Source organism: Schistocerca gregaria, chromosome 2 (genome assembly GCF_023897955.1).
Source record: "Schistocerca gregaria isolate iqSchGreg1 chromosome 2, iqSchGreg1.2, whole genome shotgun sequence".
Taxonomy (NCBI): domain Eukaryota; kingdom Metazoa; phylum Arthropoda; class Insecta; order Orthoptera; family Acrididae; genus Schistocerca; species Schistocerca gregaria.
This window is the reverse complement of record NC_064921.1, coordinates 749,043,027-749,065,104: the sequence shown is the minus strand read 5'-3', so window position 1 is coordinate 749,065,104 and position 22,078 is coordinate 749,043,027. Positions and strand designations below refer to the sequence as shown.

Sequence of the window (22,078 nt, the reverse complement as noted above, 5' to 3'; positions counted from 1 at the left end):
GGAACTCCATGTAAACATAATGCATCCATCGCACCGCCAATAAATGGGTCTGGATCTCTCCTCTGTTATTTCTAGACAGTTCTCCACTCGCAGTCAGGATCTCATTTTCTTAGTCATCGGCGTTTCGCTTAATTCGACGAGATTATCCAAAAATAAATATTGATCGCGGCGTAACTGCCATTAAGATATGGAAAACTTAGTAATAAAATCCATCTGTTATCCTTTCAATAGCATATTCTACATGTCATCGTACATTTATATTATGGCGTCTTTGGTAGCTATGTACCTATATAAACGAGTGGGAATAACACGTGGGAACTACTTTACTGCTGTGTCACATGCAACAGAAATCACCAAAAATTCGCAGATACAAATTACTGTGGTGCCGACATCAAAAATGAAATGGTAACCAAAAGAAGCGCTGAAGATGTACCTGTTTCTCGACATGTGCCTTAACGAAGTAAATAAGCTATTGAAAGTACAATAGACTGGATTTATTGTTCCGTTTCGTTTTGGAGCACAAGGGCTGTTTTGTTACTAATTTGCCACTCAGTTGTGTTTGTTCGCTTTATTTGTTATTTGTTCGCTTTATTTGTTATTTGTTCGCTTTATTTGTTATTGATTTCGAGGCCTTTTATGGCTTTATCGTCGGGCGCTTAGCCACAGTTAACGAAAAGAAGTATTGTTTCTGTACCAAAGCATCCTCCAAGGCCTTGAATTTTACAATTGGTTCATGAAAAGCAACGGAAGGGTATGTTTGGAGAAGTTAGATTAACCCGTGGTTCCTGCAGAGGGGCAGTAGCCTTTTCAGTAGCTGCAGGGTTGAAAGTTTGGGTGATGGACTGATCTGGCAGCATGGTCTTGCAGCGCTGGTACTGCTAACGGCTGAAAGCAAGGGGAAAGTAACAGCCGATATTATTTTTCGAGGTAAGCAGTATCATGAACAACATATTAAAAGTTCTGACCGGTGCAGTGTGCGTGTGTTGTGGGAGGGGGGGGGGGGGAGGCGATGCACTTGAAGGTCACTTTTCTACGTTTCTCTTGAATAACTCGAGAAACGCAGTCTCTAGCGAAAACGTAAACCAGTACAAAATTAAACTACATTAAATTTAGATTCTATTCTGTAGGACTATTAGTTCGCACGAAAAGTGAAGAGCATATTGAAAATCTCGATTGAAGCGCATGTGCTGTAGCTTAGATGGTTTTTGCACGCCAGTTTCAGGTAATTTCCCGACTGGATAAAACCGCAGCTCTCCTCTGTCACATTGCTCGTCCCGACTTCCTCTATACCACAGTGGTACGTTGTCAACAGTGATATTTACGCCCTGTGTAATGTGAACACACCGTCATTTGACGATGACGTTCCGCTGACGTCCATTGTGATTAAGCCTTAAATCCTCTTTCACCAGTCACTATTCTACGAACACAGGTCTGGCGAACATCGGAATCAAAAGGACAGTATTTACTGTAGATGGTAACTTATACTTGGAGCCCGACAAGCAATCTCAAATATAACGTAAAAAAAGCATTTATCGTAGCATAAGATTCCACTGTCTGACAGCCAGCTCAAAATACAAACCAGGGATGCCAAGAGAAAGCGGCTAAACAATCCAAAGAGCCATTGAAACAGAAAGTTCGAGAGATAGGAAGGCGTTAACGGTTGCAGGGTGTTACCGGAAGCGTAGAGATTCCAGCGCCTTGAAAGCAGATACAGAACTGCTGACGGAAGACTGCGAGCTACAAAGGATCTGCTGAGCCGGGAATTTACATTCAGAGTGAGTCTGTCACATCGTAGCTGAGTTGAACAAGTAGGCCGGCCGCTGTGGCCGAGCGGTTCTGGGCGCTTCAGTCCGGAACCGCGCTGCTGCTACGGTCGCAGGTTCGAATCCTGCTTCGGACATGGATGTGTGTGATGTCCTTAGGTTTGTTAGGTTTACGTAGTTCTAAGTCTAGGGGTCTGATGACCTCAGATGTTAAGTCCCATAGTGCTCAGAGTCATTTGAACCATTTTGGACAAGTTGGGGACGATTATTTCGACAAACAACGCGTTGTGGCTCAACTGCACTTCCCCAAATCGGTGGACTGATTGTGATAGTTCTACCACCAGCCAGTGACGCCTCCCAGAGACAGTATTATGGCTTTTTATTCAGGAGGGGTGAGTTGAGGCTGAAGCGTACAAGAGTGGAAACACGATGCGAACTGCGCGAATGGGTCTCGACTGCTGCTACGCTAACACAAATAATGTGACAGCCTCCTACAAATACATATTCCATTGAGTTTTACAGAACTTCCTGCAACCATATAGTGAACTGATTGAAATTAATAATTTAAAAAAGTAGCAGTCTTCGAAAGGGAGGTAAGAAGTAAATGACAAGTATTTTGGACAGGTCAGGAAAACTGCAGGTGAATCCTGTGGATGCCTTGGGCAGATGGAGGTAATATTTTGAGGAGTTGCTCAATGTAGGTGAAAATACGATCAGCAATGTTTCAGATTTCGAGGTAGAATGAGATAGGAATGATGATGGAAATAGGATCACATTTGAGGAAGTGGAGAAAATGGTCAGTAGATTGCAGTGCAATAAAACAGCTGGGGTGGATGAAATTAAGTCGGAACTCATCAAATACAGTGGAACGTCAGATCTTAAATGGCTACACAGGATAATTGAAATGGCCTGTGAGTCGGGACAGGTTCCATCAGACTGGACAAAAGCAGTAATCGCACCAATCTTTAAACATGGAAACAGAAAAGATTGTAACAACTACAGAGGTATCTCTGTAATCAGCGTTGTGGGTAAAATCTTCTCAGGTATTGTTGAAAGGAAAGTGCGAGTATTAGTTGAGGACCAATTGGATGAAAATCAGTGTGGGTTTAGGCCTCTTAGAGGTTGTCAGGACCAGATCTTTAGCTTACGGCAAATAATGGAGAAGTGTTATGAGTGGAACAGGGAATTGTATCTATGCTTTATAGATCTAGAAAAGGCATATGACCGGGTTCCTAGGAGGAAGTTATTGTCTGTTCTACGAGATTATGGAATAGGAGGCAAACTTTTGCAAGCAATTAAAGGTCTTTACATGGATAGTCAGGCAGCAGTTAGAGTTAACGGTAAATTGAGTTCATGGTTCAGAGTAGTTTCAGGGGGAAGACAAGGCTGCAACCTGTCTCCACTGTTGTTCATATTATTTATGGATCATATGTTGAAAACAATAGACTGGCTGGGTGAGATCAAGATATGTGAACACAAAATAAGCAGTCTTGCATATGCGGATGACTTAGTTGTGATGGCAGATTCGATTGAAAGTTTGCAAAGTAATATTTCAGAGCTAGATCAGAAATGTAAGGACTATGGTATGAAGATTACCATCTCCAAAACGAAAGTCAGGATGAACAGGCTTAGATGGTGGGGTCATGTTACACGCGTGGGAGAAGCAGGGTTACCCAAGAGACTCATGGGTTCAGCAGTAGAGGGTAGGAGGAGTCGGGGTAGACCAAGAGAAGGTACTTGGATTCGGTTAAGAAAGATTTTGAAGTAATAGGTTTAACATCAGAAGAGGTACCAATGTTAGCACTGAATAGGGGATCATGGAGGAATTTTATAAGGGGGCTATGCTCCAGACTGAACGCTGAAAGGCATAATCAGTCTTAAATGATGACGATGATGATGCCTACACAGACGCAGTGCGTGAGAGACATATGACGAGGCGTGACATATGCATAACATGTTTTTTTCGCTTTGGTCTACGCCATAGTAGCCTTGCATATATGGAAAGACATAATTTTGTCACGCCACAGGCTGAGGTGTGCTAACCACATAAAGAATAACATCGACTTGAAACTTATCGCCTTGACCGAAATCGATAGTGCAGTAGATTAACGTTATCTCAGACAGCGGCTAGGCGAATATGTTGTCTCTCCATATGATAAATTTGTAGAGAATGATTATAACAAAAGGCAGCTTATGTTACTTCCATTCTGAAAACAGATTCCATGCAACCAGCAGTGTTCGTGGATTCCTCGTCCGGTTACGTCATTAGCGTCAATCAAAACTGGACTAATGAAGCTGGAAGTAATTTGCCCACTTTCGATGGATGACACTGCACTTACGACTTTTCCTTCCGCTGATCATTCCAAAATTACGTTACTGCTGGATGGTCTTCGAGGGGTTTTTTCTCTTAAGAATTCTGCGTAGCCTTCTTACCACGTTCTTTCCTTACACCGGCCGATTTCGAATTTCATATGTCTACTTAACTTTCAACATCCTTTTGAAGAGCGAGATAAGAAATACTGTCACTCTTGATATGGGTGCAAATTTCGTTCCTCTTACTTAAAAAAGTTTTAGATTAAAATAAGGAATAATTCAGAGAAGCAACGTTAGAAAACAGTTTCTGCAACAATACTTTCGTAATGATTATCACAAAACAAAAGGTATTATTACAAGTGTGTGCTTAATTTCCATGCGAAGCGCTCCTTGCTTCGTCGCTGTGTTTCGCTGAGCATGGGCCGTAGTTCTTTGAAAGGAAAATCTAAAGCGAACTGTGTGAGAAAGTGTAGCTTTTACACAGTCACAACACAAAAACTCCAAATCATTGCCTGACGTTAAAATCGGAGAGGTATTACATGGTGCGTACTACAGAAGTACGGACCTCATGATGCCAACCAACATGACTAGTCAATTATTTTACTTTCGTTGTTTAATATACTATTATTAGTTGGTTATTTAATTTAAAATATTATTTATTATTATAAATAAATATTTTTTATGTGTGCTTCTATTTTAATTATTGGTTCAGTTATTGGTTTTAGATGGTTTAGCAAAGTTCCTTATTTCCTTTTATCTTTATTCTCCTGAAAACCTGGAAAATATAAATAATTCGTTTCAAATACCACTCTAGAGCAAGAGATGTATTCCGCAGCGGCGATCTCGCGGAAATTCCTCGTCGTTATCTGCTGCACCTGAAATCTCTAAAATCTTTACTTGCTACGCAGATCATTCGGCACAACTGTGTGCTATGATGTTTGATGAGTCTGGATAACAGGTCCAACAATTTAGCAAGTCGAAGTTTACTAATTCGGAGATAATCTCTCGACGAATTACGAACATGGGAAATGCAGATTCGCACTGTCGTTCCAAACTTCACCTCCGAGCGATCTACGTCTCGTAACATCTGTACAGTGATAATTAACTAATTTCGAGATGGTGATATACCGGGTGATGAAAAAGTCAGTATAAATTTGAAAACTTAATAAACCACGGAATAATGTAGATAGGGAGGTAAAAATTGACACACATGCTTGGAATGACATGGGGTTTTATTGTAACCGAAAAAAACAACGTTCACAAAATGTCCGACAGATGGCGCTGGACAGTTACCGTGACGGGTGATAGGTATGCCGATATGTTACAGAATCGCATCATCCCCAGCTTGGCTGATGAACACCTGCTGGAACGTACGATGTTTATGTAGGATGGCGTTCCACCCCATATTGGTAGACGCGTGGAAGATGTCTCGCGCGCGTCGTTTGGTGATGATCGTGTGCTCAGCCGCCATTTCCGTCATGCTTGGCCTCCCAGGTCCCCAGACCTCAGTCCGTGTGATTCTTGGCTTTGGGGTTACCTGAAGTCGCAAGTGTATCGTGATCGACCGACATTTCAAGGGATGCTGAAAGACAACATCCGACGCAAATGCGTCACCATAACTCCGGACGTGCTTTATAGTGCTGTTCGCAACATTATTCCTCGACTACAGCTATTGTTGGGGAATGATGGTGGACATATTGAGCATTTCCAGTAAAGAATATCATCTTTGCTTTGTCTTACTTTGTTATGCTAATTATTGCTATTCTGATCAGATGAAGCGCCATCTGTCCGACATTTTTTGAACTTTTGTATTTTTTTGGTTATAATAAAACCTCATGTCATTCCAAGCATGTGTGTCAATTTGTCCCTCGCTATCTACATTATTCCGTGATTTATTCAGTTTTCGAATTTATACTGACTTTTTGATCACCCGGTACATACCTTGAATACTTGATGTTAGTTATTGGATTTTACTTTGTGCAAAAAAACTATTTGAACATTTACTATATACCGTAATGGCGTCTCACACCAATACCATCTCTCTCCTCCTCTCACACGTCCGGTCTCTCCATTTCCGTCACAAAGAATCTAAAAAAATTTTGGTTCGGTAAGATACAGAGATGCGTTCGTAGCACGAAACGTCAGATTCTCACAGACGGTATATGCCGTTTACCGCAATATCATTTCGTCGCGCCTAAATTAGTATTTTGCATACACTGTTACGCCATAGTGGGTATGACGATAACATTATCACGGAAATGGAAGCCCACATCTCCTGGTCAAAACCTTCTAGTCCATCGGCACGTTATGGTGAGAACACGTGGACCATCATAGCTATTATGTTCGGACGCTAGTATTGTGAGAGGTGGGAACATTGTGAGCCACTGTACTTTGTAGTCCAGGTGTTACGGCGTGGGGAGGTTTCATGTTGCGGAGACGTACCGAAGTCCAGAAACGGTCAACGTTATTGCGACACTGTACTTTTTCCCCGTGTGCGTGGATGGCAAGTAATGGTTCAAATGGCTCTGAGCGCTATGGGACTTAATATCTGAGGTCATCAACCCCTAGATCTTAGAACTACCTAAACTTAGTTAACCTAAGGACATCACACACATCCATGCCCGAGGCAGGATTCGAACCTGCGACCGTAGCGGTTGCGCGGTTCCAGACTGAAGCGCCTAGAACCGCTGGGCCACAACGGCCGGCTATGGATGGCATCGAGCACGCAAGGGATGCGTTGGAGAGATATATTGGAACACGTCCATCAGCAGGAACGACCACGCAGCAGTTCGTCAAAAGCGCTGGGGGAGGAATGGAACGGCCTACCACAAGAGCCGGCCGGAGTGGCCGAAGGTTCTAGGCGCTTCAGTTTGGAACCGCGCGACCGCAACAGTCGCAGGTTCGAATCCTACCTCGGGCATGGATGTGTGTGATGTCCGTAGGTCAGTTAGGTTTAAGTAGTTCTCAGTTCTAGGGGACTGATGACCTAAGTCCCTTAGTGCTCAGAGCCATTTGAACCATTTGGCCTACCACAAGAGCTCCTTATGAACCGTGTGGTCAGCATGGAGCACGTCGCCGTGCCTGGTGATCACACACACTATTAAGTGCTATGTCCCATCTTTTGTAATATCCAGGGGACCATTATGAATCGCAGTGACGTCAGTGTGATTATTGCCTTTGAACAGAAGTGTCATTTCTGTTCGCCACACTGTGTGTTTCTTTCAGTTATTTCATGTATACTGTAACGGTTCTTACCATGTATGATCCGTATTTCGTCGTCCTATGGAACTTGGCAGTCACACACCATGCGAAAGTTACTATTGTCCTTAAGTTTTGCTCACCAGTGTATTGCATGTTGTTTAAAAAAAGATGCAGGAAACGGTTCCCTACTACAAGTATCAGTATCTAATGAAGAAAGAAACTAAAGACCACCCCACTACATAGACATCTGGAGTATTATGCCCACCAGTCAGTAGAATATCGAGAACAATTAGTTGAAAGAATACAACACAAGAGCAAAATCGGCTATCTTAGCTCATTTAGTCTCCAGTTGCTCTCACGATTCAAAATAACATTTCATTGCGTTGTTGTAATCCATTCAGTTTCAGAAACGTCTTCCTTAATTTCACGTCACCGTCTGGAAGCAGTGGAGGTCTTCTGCCGAAGAAAAACTTCCTTAACTTGTACAAGTCTGCGCCTGACGTCGTTTCCACCACCTTGTGCAAACTTCCTGCCTTGTTAGGGGACTCTCTCTCTCTCTCTTGTCCATTTTTGATGTTTAAGTGGGTCACTGAGAAGCCGGACGAAAAAGGAACAAGACTTCTCACGCTACTAACAAAGCAGCGAAAAACCAGACTACAAGTATCAGTGTCTAATGAAGAAAGAAACTAAAAACGTGCTAGCAGACGGGGTTTCCTGATGTAGGCGAGAAACCAAGCAAACATTTCCGGAAGTAAAAACCAAGGGTTTCTACTAGCCCTCGTCTTTTTACCTACTTGTTACTCTGATGCCTTCACTATTTCATCCCTCAAAGCTACCCATTCTCTTCTACTGTATTTCTTCCCCTCATTCCAGTCAATTGTTCCCTTATGCTCTCGTTGATAGTCTGTACAACTTATGGTTTAGTCAGTTTATCCACGTCCCATCTCCTTAAATTCTCACCTTTTTGTAGTTTATTCGGTTATAATATACAGTTCATAATAACCAATAGATTGTGGTCAGAGTCCCATGGAAATGTCTTACAATTTAAAACCTGGTTCCTAAATCTCTGTCTTACCATTACATAATCTATCTGAAATCTTTCAGTATCTCCAGACTTCTTCCATGTATACAACCTTTTTTTATGGTTCTTGAACCAAGTGTTAGCTATGATTAAGTTCTGCTCTGCGCAAAATTCTGCCAGGCGGCTTCCTCTTTCATTTCTTTCCCCCAATTCATATTCACCAACTACGTTTCCTTCTCTCCCTTTTCCTACTACTGAATTCCAATCACCCATTAATTTTTAACTTTTCGTCTCCCTTCACTATCTGAATGATTTATTTTATTTCATCATACATTTCCTCAGTTTCTTCGTCACCTGCATAGCTAGTTGGCATATAAACTTGTACTACTGTAGTAGGTGTGGGCTTCATCTCACATTTATGCTATTGAAATTAAAACATTCTCGAAAATCTTGGAATCCCTGGGATCGATATCGTGCCAATATCAATGTCGATAAGAAACAAAAATGATCTATATTCTCGAGTCCCGGAGTGAATGAATGGTTTATACACAATTAAGTTTGTGGGGAACTATCAGTGCGCGAGTGATACTCTTGCTTGCAATTTTTTTCGGTTATCAGGTGCACCTGATGTAAGGAAAATGTTTTTGTCATCCAGCAGATATTACAAGGAATAAACAAGGACCTGTTTCATTGTCAGCAAAATATAAATTATTCAAAAATTATCGTAAGAACTGTGCTACAGTCAAGGAACGAAAGTCCTCTCGACTGGTGGAAGTCGTCTGTACTGTAACATCACTTTGCGTCTAAATTTTCTTTCCTCTGCTGGTCACTTGTGTGACAATTGCAACTGCAACCGTTTACCTGGCGATATGAACCGCAAGTTATTCAAAAGATTAATGATTTCAGATATTTTGGTATTGTTTAAATGCCTAAAATTCGCGTGTGCGTACTTTGAACTTCCTCTTGTCACGACAGCTTTTTCTCCGATTCGGGCGCTAGGCAGGGAGAGCTGCACAAACCGCTGCAAAGACGCCTATTTTTGGTGGCAAGTCCCCCTACACCTTAGCTCTCAGGGAAAGGAATTTTTTCTTTCAAGAAAATGATTTAGGAGTCGGTATTACGCCGGTTTCTAACAAGATAGGAACCGGCACGTTTTTATGGCCACTTACAAGTCACCATTCGCCTTCCAAGATGTTAAAAACACTCCATACAGCCAGCTCTAGGCCCCAAACTATCGTTCTGCGCTCTTGAAAAGCTGTTATGTGGGCTTGTAACTTTAACATTCTTTTTCAAAATATCTGCAGCACGCCTTAGCAGCTAATATTTTGACAGCGTATTTCTTTCATTGTATTCTTGCTATGTGAAGAACTTCAGTGTAAGAATGTGCGCTGCTGGCCACTAGAATTGCAACGTCAGGAAGCCTAGCATTCTAGGCGCTTCAGTTTGGAACTGCGTTGCTGCTACGGTCGCAGATTCGAATCCTGCCTCGGGCATAGATGTGTGTAATGTCCTTAGGTTAGTTAGGTTTAAGTAGTTCTAAGTTCTAGGGGACTGATGGCCTCAGATGTTAAGTCCCATAGTGCTCAGTGCCATTTGAACCATTTTTGAAGCTTAGCAAATAAGGAATTTTACTGATTGTGCGTTCACAAAATTGCGGAAACAATGCATGATTAAATTTTTAGGTGATTTGTGAGTGTACAGGGTGTGAAAAATAGCGCAAAGAGCTGCCATTTCTGCAGTAACAGTCTCTCTAACCTGGCTAGGTATCACTACGAACTAGACTTGGATGGAAAATACATCACTGCGTGCCACTCAGTCGTAGGGGATGGCATGATGGCGCGCCAACCACTCGGCAAACGCTGACCAGAAATTTCCAAGGGGTGAGAGATCTGGAAACCTGCTGGGCAACACAACGGTCAAGCACCCCTCTAGCGAGGTAGGTCAAGACAGCATGGGGAACATGAGATCTTGTTTGAAAGATAACGTCACGGAAAGCTGCAAAACAGACCACAGTCGCCGGCTTTAACACGTCAGAAATGTAGCGCCTGCTCTCCAAATTACCGTTTATACCAGAGGCGTGCTGACTTGCTCGTACCGCACGCCCCAAATCTCTCACTGTGAACACGTAAAGCCGCAAAATAAAACGTAAATAAACAGAGAATTGAAAAACCGGCCACACTTCTTTTGCAAATAAGGCGATGTCAGTCAGCGATTTGACAAAGAAATATTTTACGGTCTGGTGTACAGCTATCTTGAATGTTCATACGCAAAGAACAGTATAAATTTCTCTTATGTTATTGTAGGCGAATAATCGTGAAGTAAATGCTTGCAACATCACAGAAATACAGAAATTGTTGCTTACCTTTGTCACAGAAAGCTCGAAGTACTAATGAATACCTTGGTGAAGTCACTGACGAAAAGTCTGTACTGTAAAACACGTGATCCACTGACGACTAAGCAGTGTCGTTCTCTGGAAGCCCACGTGCAGCGCTTGCCGCGGCTGCTTTATTGCATAAATCGGCAAGTTCAAATCAAAGTGCCGTGAGACAATTTATCATTCTGAATTGAGATCGTCGTACCTCAATGCCAGGTAGACTACATTTCAGCAACTTGCTGACAAGGGCCCATAAATGCCAAGAGATGAATGGTGGCCACTTTCAACATCTGGTATCGCCACGTCAGTACTGCGTTTACTTTTCTCTGCTGCGTTTCTTTCTACCCTGGAACTTTGTTCTCTGGTCACTTTTATTTGCCCCACCCTTTACACGGTACTGAGTGTGACCTCCTGACCTCATTTATTCGATTTTCGCATGACAGTCGTGGGAACCCGACCAGCAAGAACGGCAATCTCGCGAAACGATATACCGCAGCCTCATTGGACACAATCCTGCCGTTGTTGAATTCCGAATGTGGCGATAGACGTTATACGCTCTTACAAGAGGCATAACACCCTCGCAAACAACCAATTTCAACTGCTATTTTTGAATGGCAAACGCAATGTGTTCTCCTTTTTTACATACAGAACTGAGTACCAGACATTGCCCAGGTATGTGTTTATTCCAGTCTTCTATTAGTTCATCTCCTCCATTCCCCCTTTCTGTCCATCTCTTCCTTCCACCCCATCTCCCCTCTCTGTCCAACTCCTCCACCCCCCATCCCCCCACTCTCTGTCGACGCCCTCCTGACCTCTTTCTGTGCATCTCCTCCCCCCCCCCTCCCCCCTTCTCTCACAGCTTTATCAACCCCACCCCAATAGGAGCTGGTGGTTCTTACTCTCACAGTATGTCCTTCCAGATGTTAATTAATATGTGTCCCAACTTTGGATAAATTCGATTCAAGGATTTAGGACGAGCACTTTACCCATGACCTTGGGTGTGTACGCATATGTCAAACACATGTCACATGTACAGGGTATTTGGAAATTCCCGTTTCAAACTTCTAGAACTTGTAGAGGGGAGTGAGTTCATAATATTTTAAATAGGAACTCGTGTCGAGAAACGTCATACAACGACGCTACAAAGCGCCAGAGCTATGGGCGCCAGCATCAGTAAATATATGAATATGCAGGGTGACTCCGTGATGATGTTACAAACATTCTAGGACGATAGAGAAGGATAAATGTATCAGTTTGAGGCAAGAGTCACCGGAAACGAACGAATCGAAAGTTATAAACGAAAATTTTTCTGACACCTCCGACAGTGGAATACGTGTACTGGTACTGTTGTTGCTAAGACTGTAGGGTAGGCAAATTTCAGAGGTGGTAGTATGGACTAAAACAAGAAAGAAACAATGTGCAGTAAACATGAGCTCTAAAATGCATACCTGAGGAGCTATGAGCACTTTTTCATATTCTCTACGGTGAAACTCTCCTCTGCCAAAAGCTCATAGCTCTTAGGGTATGCATTTTAGAGCCCAAGTTTAATCGACATTTTTTATTGTTTCGGTCCACACTACCACCTCTGAAAGCTGCCTACCCTACAATCTTAGCACCAACAGTACCAGTACATTTATTCCACTGTCACAGGTATAAGAATAATTTTCGCTTATAACTTTCGACTGGTTCGTTTCCGGTGCAGAACTCTTGCCTCAAATTGATACATTTATCCTTCTCCCCATACTAGAAAATATGTAACATCATCACAGAATCACCCTGTATATACACTACTGACCATTAAAACTGCCACATCAAGAAGAAATGAAGATGATAAACGGGTATTCATTGCACAAATATATTATACTAGAACTGACATGTGATCACATTTTCATGCAATTTGGGTGCGTAGATCCTAAAAAATCAGTACGCAGAACAACCACCTCTGGCCGTAATAACGGCCTTGATACGCCTGGGCATTGAGTCAAACAGAGCTTGGATGGCGTGTACAGGTACAGTTGCCCATGCAGCTTCAACACGATACCACAGTTCATCAAGAGTAGTGACTGGCGTATTGTGACGAGCCAGTTGCTCGGCCACCATTGACCAGACGTTTTCAATCGGTAACAGAGCTGGAGAATGTGCTGGCCAGGGACAGCAGTCGAACATTTTCTGTATCCAGAAAGGCCCGTACAGGACCTGCAACATGCAGTCGTGCATTATCCTGCTGAAATGTAGGGTTTCGCAGGGATCGAATGAAGGGTAGAGCCACGGGTCGTAACACATCTGAAATGTAACGTCCACTGTTCAAAGTGCCCTCAATGCGAACAAGAGGTGACCGAGACGTGTAATCAAAGGAATGCCATACCATCACGCCGGCTGATACGCCAGTATGGCGATGACGAATACACGCTTCCAGTGTGCGTTCACCGCGATGTCGCCAAACACGGATGTGACCATCATGATGCTGTAAACAGAACCTGGATTCATCCGAAAAAATGGCGTTTTGCCATTCGTGCACCCTGATTCGTCGTCGAGTACACCATCGCAGGCGCTCCTGTCTGTGATGCAACGTCAAGGGTAACCGCAGCCATGGTCTCCGAGCTGATAGTCCATGCTGCTGCGAGCGTCGTCGAACTGTTCGTGCAGGTGGTTGATGTCTTGCAAACGTCCCCATATGTTGACTCAGGGATCGAGACGTTGCTGTACGATCCGTTACAGCCATGCGGATAAGATGCCTGTCATCTCGAGTGCTAGTGATACGAAGCCTTTGGGATCTAACACGGCGTTCCGTATTGCCCTCCTGAACCCACCGATTCCATATTCTGCTAACAGTCTTTGGATCTCGACCAACTCGAGTAGCAATGTCGCGATACGATAAACCGCGATCGCCACAGGCTACAATCAGACATTTATCAAAGTCGGAAACGTGATGGTACGCATTCTTCCTCCTTACACGAGGCATCACAACAACGTTTCACCAGGCAACGCCGGTCAAGTGCTGTTTGTGTATGAGAAATCGGTTGGAACCTTTCCTCATGTCAGCACGTTGTAGGTGTCGCCACTGCCGCCAACCCTGTGTGAATGCTCTGAAAAGCTAATAATTTGCATATCACAGCATCTTCTTCCTGTCGGTTAAATTTCGCGTCTGCAGCACGTCATCTTTGTGGTGTAGCAATTTTAATGGCCAGTAGTGTACATTCATTTACAGGCGCCGGCGACTATAATTTTGACGCTCTGCATCGTCGTTGCTTGACGTTTCCCGACACGACTTCCTGTTCAAAACTCATGTACTCACTTCCCTCTACAAGTTCTAAAAGTTTGTAACGGGGTTTTCCAAAAACCCTGTATTTAAGATATTTCACATATTCTTCACCTCTGTCTCTCGCGAATTTCGCCTTGCAATTTCATTTTCACGGAGCTGAATGTTTATAACGACGTTTCTCTTGAACTGTGTATCGTACAATGATAAAATTTTGCAATTACATTCAGTGGTATATGCTGGCCGCGCGATCTAACGCGCTCCTTCCTGAGCGGGAAGGCGTGCCGGTCCCCAGCACGAATCCGCCGGGCGGATTTGTGTCGAGATCCGGTGTGCCGGCCAGCCTGTGGATGGTTTTCAAGGCGGTTTTCCATCTGGCTCGGCGAATGCGAGCTGGTTCCCGCTATTCCTCCTCAGTCACACTATGTCGGCGATTGCTGTACAAACACTGTCTCCACGTACGCGTACACCATAATTACTCTACCACGCAAACACTTGGGGTTACACTCGTCTGGTATGAGACGTTCCCGGGGGTGGGGGTCCACTGGGGGCCGAACCGCACAATAACCCTGGCTTCGGTGTGGGGCGGCGGTGGGGTGGGTGGACTGCTGTGGCCTGTTGTGAGAGCTACGGCGGGACGAAGCCTCTCCATCGCTTCTAGGTCCCCGGTTCAGTACACACAGTACACAGTGCCTGAGAAATGCGTTGTGACCGGAGGTAGTAGCAAAGACGTAATAAATGAAAACGTTATGCATGTTGCGGCATTTCTCATGCATCTCAGTGTTTATGATGTCATATCTCCTCAACAATCGGTCACCTAATGATATGTTTTTCTAGGTACATTCAGCGGCATGTATGGATACTGTCTGCGAAATATGTTACGAACGTAATAAAGTAATAAATTAAAACGCCATGCCAGATGCTGCAGTTTATTGCAAGAACAGCGAAAATATAGTAAGCTATAAACTTCTTTCCTTTGATCATTTTGTGGAGTGTCAGCGAGAAGAAGCTTCGTATAGGTTTCAATTTACGTGTAGAGTTTGTTGCAAATCAATATGTGCTCTCATTCTCAAATACTTTGTGAATAAAGTATGTGTATTCTAGCGTTGTGAGCTACATTACCTGTTCACCCCCACCCCTATGATAGGTAGGTGGTTCTCAATCACACAGCGATTGTTTGGAGACAGTAAGTGACATATGTACCAAGTCTAGCTGAAATACAATTTTCTAATGTGTATGGATGTAGATGGCATTATTCCTATTTACTTCGTGTGATGGCGCTGAAATACTCATTATTTACATATCGAAGCATGAAGTACGCTTCGCACCACTTAGTTTATGTTTGTTGCAATATTAATTGCCAGAATAGTATTTGTATTAGCGTGAGATTATTTTTTAACCTTGAACTTCCACAATAATAAATTTGTAGGAAATTGCTCGCCCTCTGTCACTGAACTGATCGCTTCTGATTAAACTTGTCTCAAAGAAATGGCACAGTTCTACGTCAAAACACAACCGCGTGTTAATATGAATCGATAAATAGCGCCCTAGCAATACAAGGAGTCTTGATCCCCTTTAATGGACGTATGTATTCACCTTTTGACTACTCGTTATCACCGTTGTTTTTGTTTTATTTTGTTTCGGCAGTATGGGAAGTACACGCGTAAATTTTCATACTAATTTGTAAATATTCAAATTGTTGTGTCGGCAGAAGAGCCAACACGTGTTACTAGAGGAGGCCGAAATGCACGCGTTTTAGCTCAGGCAGGCTGGCGTGAGGAGGGAAGAACTATACTGACGTGAGGTCTGGAGCTTGACAAGGAATTAGAATTCAGAAAGCGTACGTAATTAGTTTGATACTTAACTATAATCCATTAATGATGAACGCTGCACTTGACGGTACATGATTCACAATATTGTGTGTTCAGAATTCAAATTACTGAATATGGCGCCTTGCTAGGTCGTAGCAAATGATGTAGCTGAAGTCTATGCTAAACTGTCGTCTCTGCAAATGAGAGCGTATGTAGACAGTGAACCATCGCTAGCAAAGTCGGTTGTACAATTGGGGCGGGTGCTAGGGAATCTCTCTTGACTAGACCTGCCGTGTAGCGGCGCTCGGTCTGCAATCACTGATAGTGGCGACACGAGGGTCCGACGTATACTAACGGACTGCGGCCGATTTAAAGGCTACCACCTAACAAGTGTGGTGTCTGACGGTGACACCACACAAATCGTGCCGGTATTCGTTAATACCGTCGCAAGTTTGTCTCGTAAGATTTACATCGTCGCCGGATGAAAAGAGAACTCGACTCTTGAATGTTTTCTGATTACCTTCAGGCAACAACAGAAATTCCGAAAACGATGTTAAGTACCTCGGTATTATACTTCAAGTACGGTTCTTCAGTAGTTTGTATCTATTACCCACTTTTTTTTAGATACGTAAAATGTATTTGGTCTCAAACGATAACTTATCAGTTGGAAAGATTTTTTTTTCAAACAACTGCCACAATGCAACGTTAACGTTCAGCACTGGAACTGAGAAACAATACTCTCCGCATCCAGAAACGATAACAGCTTTTACCTTATTATTCGCAGTCTATAAGTGTCGTGCATGAAGTATCTTCATACCGTATTTTACTGCATCTTGGTTTGCCAGTCACGCTCACTATAAAATGCGTCCCCGCTGTTGAGTGCTGCTGTGGTACGTTTTTCCTCTTCCAGCGGCTTTTGACAGGCGTCATGTTAAAATTACTTATATTGCACAATTCTACTTGTCATTTGTTCTTAAGAGTTCGACGCACTGAAATAACATATCTCCGAATGTGAGTCGGCTTTTTTTTTTTTTTAACTCTATCACATTAAACCAGTTCGAGAACTTGGGCCGATATCACTAGCAAAGTAGTAGTAGCATTTCGTTAGGGCATGTCTTATTTCATCCTAGGCCACAGTTGCGTCTAGGTACAGAGATTGCTTTATGGACACGGTTCTCATAGAGATTATGGGAAGATACATTATCTTATCTTATAGCTTTACGCGTGTCATAGCCTTGTCAGTGACAGTAAACCATAATCTTCGTTCTTGTTCTTACACTTTAAACCATGGTAGTACAAGATTTGCGTAAGGTCCAGTGGGTGTTATGGTGGACGTATACACTGTGTGTAGCTGCGCTAGTATCAAAGAAACGCAGTAAGACTGAAGTAAGCATCGGGCTAACACGTGATGTCAGTGATTCACAGAAATCTTAGCGCAGCTCTTCGGAGAGCTAGGAACGGCGTAGAAGATCGCGCCGTTAATTACGACACACATGACAATTTCCCTTCAAGGACTCATTCTCTCTGTATGTACATCTTTTCAGTCACCGATGAACATTGACTTAAACGAATGAAACTGTGAATATATCTGGAAGGGAAAAATGAAGGTAAAGAGCATTTCAAAGCAAAGAAATATACACAAAGTGTCCCTGATTGAGGACAACCCTGTAATTCACAAATATGTTACGACACCGACAATTGTTTCAACAGATAATCAGGATCATGAATTTTTATGTTCTTGCTCCAATTCGCGTTTGCGAAATAAATCAAGATTTCTTGAAACAGACCACCGCAAAACTACATGTTGTTAGTTAACGCATGTCTGTGGTTTTATGCATCGCGTTTGATGGATATCGCTGTACTAGTTAATGTTCGTCGTCGAACTCTTTACACTTTTTGGCCTGGCAGCATGTCATATTTTGCTTCCTAGGCTTTTTGCGTACGATGCACTCTAATGTCAGTTTGTTACGGGGTCTCCGAGAACCACGAAACTGCCTGGCAGCTTTGTGACATATTACACCGATACTACTAGGTACTACGGGAAAGAGGCCCTTGGAGTGCGTGGCACTTATTGCGTGTGCTGTCCCATCGCGCGTTGCATACAGAATTTCAATACAAAGTGTAAGGCTTTGTATGACATTTTAATATGCACAACGGCTGCTCATACAGGATGTTCAAAATGTAATAGAACTTATGAGAAAATGACTAGACTACAAAAATACTTGCAAGTGGCTTCCGTCTCGCGACACGCAAATTGAATACGATCTTGTATGTATCTTCAATTTCTCCAGAGGTATTTTATAACAAAATAATCAATCTAGTGATGGCGATAGTACTGAGTGCCGAAATATTGTGCCCTTCGAACAGTAACAACAAGCAGCAGCGCCGTGCGACCTTTAGTTAGGACGTTGTACGTTTTTAAACACGTTTTATAATGTGTATTGAGGTTATTCATGATTTGGATTTTCCGATCTTGCGTTTGTCTTGTTTGAAGTTAAAATTATTGGATTCAAGTTCCGCCTTTTTTTCAAAAGGCATATGATCCAAACATGTTACAAACTTCCGTGCCATCATCAATGGCTTTTCTTTATTCAAATCTGTGAAATGTGAATATATTTTCGTTGGTAACTAATCTACAAAAATTATGCTATAAGCCAATGTTTGTTTATTTTTGTCGTGGACGTAACTTTACATTACACTGTTATGCTGGACAATTTGTGCACTATCATGTACTGATAGCTTATCATCTGCAACCATAAGACGTCAATGAGAATTTCGTTGGCAAGTTAACGCATCACTTGATGTTTGTTGTGTCAAGACATTTCGAGCATATATTTGTCATTTCTTACGTTTTGGTTTTCCAGGTCCTTTTTGTTTCGCGTTCTCATGACTTATTGAGAGCCACACACAAATACTACATATGTTTTGCAAAATTTTGTTTGTAACACACTCTTTTCGAAACATAGTCCAAACGTTGTTATTGTGTACCTCCCACTCAGCGTTCATTTGTTTTCAAGTGAGTTAAGCGACGAATTTGAATTTTGTTTACTTCTCTCTCTCTCTCTCTCTCTCTCTCTCTCTCTCTCTCTCTCTCTCCCTCTCTTTCTCTCTCTCCCTCTCTCTCTATCTGTCTGTGTGTGTCTGTGTGTGCGTGTGTGTGTGTGTGTGTGTATGTGTGTGTATGTGTGTGGGCGCGCGCGCGCTTTTTAGTTGTGTGTGTTGCCTTCCGTATGTGAAAGTCTTCTACTGTCAGTTGACTCCAAATATCTTCACATTTCACAGATTTGAATAAAGAAAACTCACTGCTACTGGCACTGAGGTGCTGAAGTAAGTATGAGTTATATGAAAAACAGTACTTTGCGTAACAGGTAACAAGTTTATTGATGAATCGCAACAGCACATTATTCAATTTCTTTCTGGTGTTCAGGAAATGCGTGACAGTCATTTCTGAAAAAAAGAAAATAATAAACAGTATCATTAACATATCTCCACCAGATGAAGTCAGATGGGAATATATCGAGAGACCGACAAGACCACAGGTACTTCGAAATCACTTCTTCATGGAGCCATTGATTCAAGAAGGTCTTGGTGTTGTTGGCTGTATGAGCCACAGCATTCCAGCCGAAACCACCGTAGCTGATCTTTAGGCACAGTTGCATCCCCTGTATGTAGCGTCCAGTGTTCACTGTGTCATGAAAGAATGTGATGAGGATTCGGCTACGTAACGACACACACCTAACTTCCACTTTTTGTACTTATTGAGAGCAAATGTGTTTCGTAATCCACAGACGTGTGTTCTGTGCGTTTACAGATACATCAAACTGGAACTGTTCCTCATCAGGTCAAAAACAGTAATGTTCTTCCTCACCTGCTGTTACAACTAACATAAACCACTGACAGGAAGTGACACTTTTTCGATTACCGTCTGGTAACAATTCGTAAAAAGTACGAGTGCTGAACGAATGAATATTTGAACATTTCCAGAATGCCGAGTGAGGACGACCAAAAGAGAGAACAGAAGGGCCAAATCGCCATCGCAAACATTTTTTTCCTTTATTGTAATTTCCCTTCCCCATCAGGAGCGGGCTGGCAGTAACATAAGCGCTGGTCTTCAGCCAAGAGACATAAATAGACTTGAAGATATTTAGAAACAATGTAAAGATCACATGGCGGAATATAGAAACAAAAAAAGGCGGAACAGAAGCAAATAAGACATACAAAGCGGTGACTGTAAATCGGAGAAAAAAATCTAAAAACGCATGTTTCACACAAAAAACCACACACTACATTAAAAGGCACCAGGCTAAGTACGGCCGGAGCATAAAAGTCCTTAGAATGAGTAAAACAGCCACCTGATGGACGGCATAGCAAGGAACTATCATGGACTATAAACAGGTCGATCACACAGTTAAAACCCACATCACTAGAGGCCGCTGTAGAACGACACCGAAACACAACACTAACGTAGCACACTGATACCGAATAATGGGAGGGGGGGGGGAGAGCGACAAGAGGAATGGAAAGAAGGGGAAGGAGGCGAGGAGGAGGGGAGAGAAAGGGGGATGAGTTGGGGGCCGTGCCGAAGGAGTTCTGTGAAGGGAAGGGAAGGGAAGGGAAGGGACAGGAGAGGGAAACAGCCGAGGAGGGTTGCAGGGACTCAGGGAGCGAAGGAGGAAAATCCGCCCTGGAAGGAGGAGGGGTGAGGAAAGAGGGGGTCATCGGGAGTGGGGGGGGGGGGGGACAACGCCAGGTTATAGTTGGAAAGAAGGGTAAATGTCACAGTGAAGTTCATCATCCGGGAGGGGGAGGCGATCTACCTTTCCTCTCTTGTGAAATCTGCTGTACAGGTGCTTGATACTGAACGTTTTTGGTGCAACCTTAACATACTTTTGACGTGAAGGTATTGTGAGACCAGATGTAAGCGACAAACCCACTGTTGTGAATGACTTGAACATTCTCTGCGGTAGCACACTAAGTATCCACACACTGCTATGTGACGCGGATGTGACCACTAGATGTCACTAGAGGCGGACCCACCAGTGCAAAAGGAGACAGGGAGTATTGTGGTCAGTAGAGAAGCAGTAACGGCGAAGTGGGTGGTACGTGAGAGCTCAGTGACTTCGAACATGGACTGGTCATTGGATGTCACACTGGTAATAAATCCATCTGGGACAGTTCAACCTTTTTAAAGCTACCCAAATCAACTGTTGGTATGTGACTGTGAAATGGTAAAGCGATGGAACAACCACAACTAAATCAGGAACAGGTATACGTAAGGTAATGACAGACTAGGGCCGTTGTTGTGAAAAATGTCATGAAATCAGCGGAAGGAGCCACTCGTCAGTTCCAAAGTGAGAGCCACTGTCCAGATAGCACAATGCTTATGCGTACGAAGTTAAGAAGATGATTTCTGGAAACTCTGCTCAAAAATTATGTTGTAATCGAGACTGACACAACTATTTGGGCATTAGGAATAGTCAATGCTAAAGGTGACGCTTTCCACAACCCGAATGTTGATTTGAACAGTGAAGTACTTTCCTCTGACACGGCTAATTATAGGAGGGCCGAAACGTAGAAGTGATTTCTGGCGTTCTCCAAGGCAGTTTTACAGGACCTTCGCTGTTCCTCATCCATGTGATCAGCCGTTTAGGTTGTTTGCAGATGACGCTGTCGTTTATCGACTAGTAAAGTCATCAGAATATCAAAACAAATTGGAAAACTATTTAGAAGAGATATCTGTATAGCCCAAAAATTGGCAATTGATCATCAGTAACGAAAAGTGGGAGGTCATCCACATGAATGCGAAAAGGAATCCATTAAACTTCGGTTACACGATAAATCTCTCAAATATAAAGGCCGTAAATCTGTCAAATCAAAAGGCCGTAAATTCAACTAAATATCTAACAATTACAATTACGAACAATTTAAATTGGAAGGAACACATGGTAAATGTTGTGCGTAAGGCTAACAAAAGACTGCGTTTTATTGGCAGAACACCCAGAAAATGTGACAGATCTACTAAAGAGACTGCCTAGACTACGCTTGTCCGTCCTCTTTTAGAATACTCCTACGCGGTTTGGGATCCTTACCAGATGGGATTGACGGAGAACGTCGAGAAAGTTCAAAGAAAGGGAGCAGGCTTTGTATTATCGTAAAACAGGAAAGAGAGTGTCACTGAAATGTACAGGATTTGGGGTGGACATCATTAAAGTAAAGGCGTTTTTTGTTATGACGGAATGTTCTCAAGAAATTTCAATCACCAACTGTCTCCTCCGAATGCGACAATATTTTGTTGACGCCGACCTACATAGGGAGAAACGATCACCATAGTAACAT

General features: G+C 42.9%; 1 protein-coding gene across 3 annotated transcripts in view; it reads left to right on the top strand.

The window, feature by feature from the left end:
• The window catches only part of LOC126334926 (glutamyl aminopeptidase-like), a 431,383-nt gene that overhangs the window by 162,093 nt on the left and 247,212 nt on the right, over positions 1 to 22,078 (top strand). The gene's annotated exons all lie outside the window — the stretch shown is intronic.